A 7,435-nucleotide genomic window follows, 5' to 3' on the forward strand; every position below is an offset into this window, starting at 1 on the left:
GAATACACGGAGTCATTATACCAAAAAGAATTAGTCAATATTCAACCATTTCAAGAGGTGGCATATGATCAGGAACCGATGGTATTGAAGGAAGAAGTCCAAGCTGCTCTGAAGGCACTGGTGAAAAACAAAGCTCTAGGAATTGATGGAATATCAATTGAGATGTTTCAACAAACAGATGCATCGCTGGAGGTGCTCACTCATCTATGCCAAGAAATACGGAAGACAGCTTCATGGCCAACTGACTGGAAGAGATCCACGTTTATGCCTATTCCCAAGAAAGGTGATCCAACCGAATGTGGAAATTATAGAACAATATCATTAATATCACACGCAAGCAAAATTTTGCTGAAGATCATTCAAAAACAGCTGCAGCAGTGTATTGATAGGGAACTGCCAGAAATTCTGGCTGGTTTCAGAAGAGGATGTGGAACCAGGGATATCATTGCTGATGTCAGATGGATCCTGGCTGAAAGCAGAGACTACCAGAAGGATGTTTACCTGTGTTTTATTGACTATGCAAAGACATTCGGCTGTGTGGATCATAACAAATTATGGATAACATTGCGAAGAATGGGAATTTCAGAACACTTAACTGTGCTCATGAGGAACCTTTACATAGATCAAGAGGTGGTTGTTCGGACAGAACAAGGGGATGCTGATTGGTTTAAAGTCAGGAAAGGTGTGCGTCAGGGTTGTATCCTTTCACCATACCTATTTAATTTGTATGCTGAACAAATAATCCAAGAAGCTGGACTATATGAAGAAGAACGGGGCGTCAGGATTGGAGGAAGGTTCCTCAACAACCTGAGTTAGGCAGATGCCACAACCTTGCTTGCTGAAAGTGAAGAGGACTTGAAGCACTTACTAACGAAGATCAAAGACCACCTCAACATAAAGAAAACAAAAATCCTCACAACTGGACCAATGAGCAACATCATGATAAATGGAGAAAAGATTGAAGTTGTCAAGGATTTTATTTTACTTGGATCCACAATCAACAGCCATGGAAGCAGCAGTCAAGAAATCAAAAGACGCATTGCATTGGGCAAATCTGCTGCAAAGGATCTCTTCAAACTGTTGAAGAGCAAAGATATCACCCTGAAGACTAAGGTGCGCCTGACCCAAGCCATCATATTTTCAATCACATCATATGCATGTGAAAGCTGGAGAAGAGTTGATGCCTTTGAATTGTGGTGTTGGCGAAGAATATTGAATATACCACAGACTGCCAAAAGAACGAGGAAATCTGTCTTGGAAGAAGTGCGGCCAGAATGCTCCTTAGATGCAAGGATGGCGAAACTGCGCCTTACATACTTTGGACATGTTGTTAGAAGGGATCAGTCCCTAGAGAAGGACATCATGCTTGGCAGAGTACAGGGTCAGCGGAAAAGAGGAAGGCCCTCAACGAGGTGGACTGACACAGTGGCTGCAACAGTGAGCTCAAGCGTAACAAGGATTGTAAGGATGGCTCAGGACCGGGCAGTGTTTTGTTCTGTTGTGCGTAGGGTCGCTATGAGTTCGAACTGACTCGATGGCACTTAACAACAACGACAAACATTTTTGACTAAGTGAATGTGCAATTTCAAAAGATGACTTTGATTTCCCAGGTAGGGATATGAGGTAGCAGCATTCCAGGCAAGGAATTTGCTTTGCAAAAATATTGTAAAGATGTAGATCACAGAGGCAACTTACTGAGGTGAGAGTAATTAAGCCTGGGGTTAGTTAGTGACACAGGGTTTCCCTTTGTATTGTATTGTCTCATGAGTTAGAGCCACTTTCATTGCTTGCTTTACTCTGATCCATTCCAGGGACTTTTCTCAAGATAAGTCTTCAAACATATTTTCCCTTATTTATTATGGAATATCTAGAAAGTTTGTATTATTGTACATTCCTTTCCCCCAATAGACTCTTTTCATCATCTTAACTAGTATTTTGTTTTTTTAATTTAATTTTTAAAATTTATTGTGCTTTAAGCAAAAGTTTACAAATCAAGTCAGTCTCTCATGTAAAAACTTATACACACCTTGCTATGTACCCCTAGCTGCTCTCCCCGCAATGAGACAGCACATTCCTCCTCTCTACCCTGTATTCCCCGTGTCCATTCAACCAGCTCCTGTTCCCCTGTTCCTTTTCATCTCCCCTCCAGACAGGAGCTACCTACATAGTCTCGTGTGTCTACTAGAGCCAAGAAACTCACTCCTCACCAGTACAATTTTCTATCTTATAGTCCAATCCAATCCCTGTCTGAAGAGTTAGCTTCAGAAGTGGTTCCAGTCTTGGACTAACAGAGGGTCTGGGGACCATGACCTCCAGGGTTCCTCTAGTCTCAGTCAGACCATTAAGCCTGGTCTTTTTACGAGAATTTGAGGTCTGCATCCCAGTGTTCTCCTGCTCCATCAGGGATTCTTTGTTGTGTTCCCCATCAGGGCAGTCATCAGTGGTAGCCAGGCACCATCTAGTTCTTCCAGTCTCAGGCTGATGTAGTCTCTGGTTTATGTAGCCCTTTCTGTCTCTTGAGCTCATATTTACCTTGTGTCTTTGGTGTTCTTCATTCTATTTTACTCCAGGTGCGTTTAGACCAATTGATGCATCTTAGATGGCCGCTTGATAAACCCTAGACACCACTCACCAAAATAGGGTGCAAAACATTTTCTTAATACATTTTGTTATGCCAGTTGACCAAGATGTCCCCTGAAACCGTGGTCCCCAGACCCCCGTCCCTGCTACTCTGGCCTTCGAAGCTTAACTAGGAAGTTTTAAGATGTGTCCTATACATTCTAAGTAACCTGTGTCAGATGTGCAGACAGACACATTACAAGTAGCTCCAACAGTAAATCACAATCCTATGGGAACTTGTATTTTTTACTCTTAATAAATTGACAAAGGTAGACAACAGTGACTTCCAGTGACATGAGTCATATTAAAGACTAACAAAGATAGTATCTCTAGCTTCCAGAAAGTACCTCTCTATCTGTACACGTAAAACATGATGTTTCAGAATCTGTGCTAGGCATTTTTGCATCTGTTTTCTCATTTAATCCCCTTAACTATTTTTCAGATTAAACAGTATTGCCCCATTATTTTACATGAGAAAAATAAGGCTCAGAAAGGTTAAATAACTTATCTACAATCACCTTAACAACAAATGTTAGAGCCAGGGCTGAATCCAGCAGTGTCTGATGGATAATTCTACTTACTCCATTTCTCTATGTTACCACAAACCAAGGCTTGGAAAAGAGGTGTGCCAATAGAGATCATTCTGATAAATCTTTACATGTCTAAACAACGCATGTGACTTCAGAAGGGATCATCTACACTGTTCATTTCTACCTCAAAAGCATAAGGATACTCTCCTTCTGAAGAGTTAAAGGAGGAAAATGTGAACAAGACAATTAAAATAGCCTTCTCCCAAATGTCTGCTTCATCTGCTTTTATAGTATTTGAATATGTGTACACATGTGTGTGTATATAAAGTGCTTGGTCAAGTCTTTTGTCCATTTAGAAAATCAGGTTGTCTGTTTTCTAAGTGAGCTGTAGGCATTCTTGAATTGTAAGAGTTCTTTATATATTCAGAATATGAGTTCTTTGATATTCTGAATATAGAGATCTAGTTTTATCGACACACTAAAAAAAAAAAAAATTGCCTTCAAGTAGATTCCAACAACAACAAAAAAAAAAAACTCATAGTGACCCTATAAGACAAAGTAGAACTGTCCCATAGGGTTTCCAAGGCTGTAATCTTTATCAAAGCAGACTGCCACATCTTTCTCCTGTGGAGCAGCTGGTGGGTTTGAACTGCTGACCTTCCAGTTAGCAGCTGAGATCTTAACAACTGTGCTACCAGGGCTTCTTCTAGATATACAGTATTTCTATGCAAATAACCTTTGCCTGCTATATTTGTTTGCCAACCATGCCCTCCCCCTGTGAGGTATTTTTTTAAGTGCACTATGGAAACCCTGGTGGTGTTGTGGTTAAGTGCTATGGCTGCTAACCAAAGGGTTGGCAGTTCAAATCCGCCAGGCGCTTCTTGGAAACCCTATGGGGCAGTTCTGCTCTGTCCTATAGGGTTGCTATGAGTCAGAATCAACTGGTTGGCAGTGGGTGGGGTATGTTAATTTTTTTACAGCAACCAAAAAACCAAAGTCAAAGCCGTCGCTATTGAATTGATCCTGACTCATAGAAAAAATTGGCATAGTGGTGCTTACGAAAATATCTCACAGAAGGAGGGTGCATTGGCAAACAAAGTAGAAGGCACACGTTATTTGTGTAAAACTACAGTAGACATTCGTAATTTTTAATGAACTCCAATTTATCAATCTGTTCCTTTAAGGTTAAGGATCTTGTCTGATATTTAATAATCCTCTGCCTATCCCAAAGTTATTAAGAAAAATCTCCTATGCTATCGTCTAGAAATTATGTTGTTTTTCTTTTCAAATATACGTCTTTGATTCATCTGGTGTTAATTTTAACGTGAAGGAGAGGTCAAGGTTAATTTTTTTACATACAAATATTCAATTGATCCAGCATCAATAGTTGAAAAAATCATCACAGTGGATTTTTACAATCTTGAATTTTCTGAATCATGATTGTGGTGTATCCCAGTGTTTATATTGGTCTTCTTTAATCTTTTCAGTGACGTTTTGTAGATTTTTTTTTGGTAGAGATATCATGCATATTTATTTAGACAAATGCCTCGATACTTGTTTTCGAGTACTACTGTAAATAAGATCATTTTAACCCTTTATTTTGAAAAATATTTTTTATTGTTATATAAGCGTAGGAACCTTGTAACCAATGGCTTTGGTTAATTCACTAATTAATTCGAGCCTTATCTTCAGGTACTTTGGGGATTTTCTATGTAAAACTAGTGCCATCTGCAAATAGTCACTGTTTTCTTTCTTCTTATAGATTTCATTTCTTACCTTATTTCATTGTCTCAAATCACTGGCACAATGATGAATAAAGTTAGTGATACCAGACACTCTTGTCTCATTCTCGATTTCAGAAGTTTCCCAGATAGCTTAAAAGAAATCAGTTAAGAAATTTACATTCTATTCGTAGTTTTCTAAGATTTACATTATGAATGGTTGTTGAAATTTATCAGATGCTTCCACTGTATCTATTTACATGATCAAATGATTATTTACTTTGTAATGTATTAAATTGCATCAAGTGATTCTCAAATATTAAACCAATTTTCCATTGCTGGAATAAGCTCCATTTAGCTAGAATCAATTTGAAAATGTTTTGTTAAAATCTCTCTTAAACAAAAACACAAAAATATTTTGTTAAAATATTTGTGTGTTTTTGCTTATGAGACAGCTTATTCTATATTTTTCTTTTTTGTAATGTCTGTGTCAAGCCTGGTATCAAATTTATGCTGGCCTCATTAAACAAGTTGTAAAAGTTTAGTCCCTGAAACATTTTGTGATAAGTTAGTGTTCTTTCTTACATAAATTTTTAGAAGAATTCACTAGTGAAGCTATGTAGGCATGGAGATTTACATGTGAGAAGATGTTAATAATATTAAGTATTTGATTTCTTTAATAGAGCACTATTCACAGATAGGAATAAATAGGAATACATCAAAAAATCCTAAAAATATCTCAAATACAGCTTTAAATATTTATGTATATATGTTCATATTTAATTGGCTCTTTTATTGCCAGTTATTATGAATTATCCTTCTTTATCTCTATTAATACTTCCTTAAAATCCATTATGTCCTCAGTGTGTATTTATTTGTCTCGTTCATGATTTCAGGATCGCTCGTGATCCTGGCACTCTTTCCTACAAACCTTGAATTTAGTCTTAAAATTCTTCTCAAAACTTGTCCCTAGATAGCCTTTACCAATGTATTGGAGCTGACACTTGGTGTGAAACCTGTTTGCCTTGTTCCACAAGTATCCCTGCAATTATATTTTCATAGGTAACTGCCTACTATTTCTTAAGTAACTTGCATCAATACACCAATGATGACAGTGATGATGATGATGATGATGATAAATAAAAGAAGATGGTGATGGTGGTAATAACGTCATCATTGATAACCAGAGTAAAACTTGCATATAGCAATAAATTCAAATATTTTAGAACTGTTATCATATATAATACTCACAGCATACCTATAGTTGGCCAGATATTTGCAGCTTCACTCTCTAAGTTAGAAAATTGAGTCTTAGATGAGTTAAGAGACTTGTCCAAGGCCCCAAAAATGATTGATTGGCGGAGCCAAGACCAGAAGTAAGACTATCTACCATCAATACTATTAGTTTAATAATAATAACTTTTAATATTATTATATTACTTTCTGCTAGTAAGAACACAGATATTGGCTTTCTTTTTTTTTTTTTTTGCAAATGTCATAAATAGTATAATGGCACTCAGATTTCTCCCCATTGTTAATAGCAAGAGAAACATAAAGTGTCTAACCAGAGTAAAGGTTTAGGAATGCAAATACTTGCACTGATATATAAAGCAATTGTCCATTAGCAGATTTTTCAGAGTTTCCAGGGAATTTAATCTGTCAGTTAGTGCAAATGATTAAAATGAAATTTAGAGGCACATGAATCTATACCATAGATTAATGAACAATTTCTCCTTAATGTACTGAAATTTGAGCTGAGGGAACTCTCCAGGCCTCAGCACATTATATTACCTAGAACTAAAGCTTATAAAAGTTGTCATTACTTACTCTGATATTTCAGGTGGTTGAAAATGAGACACAAGTGTCTAAGAGAGTAAATCTGACCGACCAAAAATTAGTAATTTAAATTTGCCTGTTCCTTTGAGAAGCTTTAAATGATGCTGCTGCCTTTTTTTTTGTTGTTGTTGATGTTTTTCTCAACTGGGAGTCCTCCAGAGGAAGGTCTTGTATTATTCATTTTACATTTATGTCCATTTATTTGTGAAGTGTGTGAGTGGATGTGCAGCCTGATGTTCAGGCCTTGAATAAATGTGCTTTCAAATGCCTTGGAATTCAGTTCCAGCATTCAGGATGGTAGGGAGCTATCTGAGGGGTGTACAATAGTAAATGGTTTTGCAAGGTATGCCAGCCATCAAGAGCTTCCTAGTATTTAACAATAAATAAAAGCCACTTAAAAGCCCCAGAAAATATTTTCTTTGGAAACAACAAACAAACAACAAATCAATGCGTGGACGTCTTCAAATGCTAAAAAAAAAAAACCAAACAAAAAACTTTTTTTTTTTTTTTTGTGGAATTTTCAGTGTCTTTCCTGGCACTCACTGAGAGTGCCAATACTAAGTGGCTTGAAACTTTGAAATTGTGCCTTGGTTTTTGGGTTTCTTTCCATGAAAAAAAAAATTATTTTCTGATAAGTATAAAATATCAATAGTAATATTCTAAGGTGAACAGGGCATAAAACTAAAAACCAAACCTATTACCGTCAAGTCAGTTCCGACTCATAGCGAC

The sequence above is a fragment of the Loxodonta africana genome, chromosome 19 (assembly GCF_030014295.1).
Source record: "Loxodonta africana isolate mLoxAfr1 chromosome 19, mLoxAfr1.hap2, whole genome shotgun sequence".
NCBI classification, from domain to species: Eukaryota; Metazoa; Chordata; class Mammalia; order Proboscidea; family Elephantidae; genus Loxodonta; species Loxodonta africana.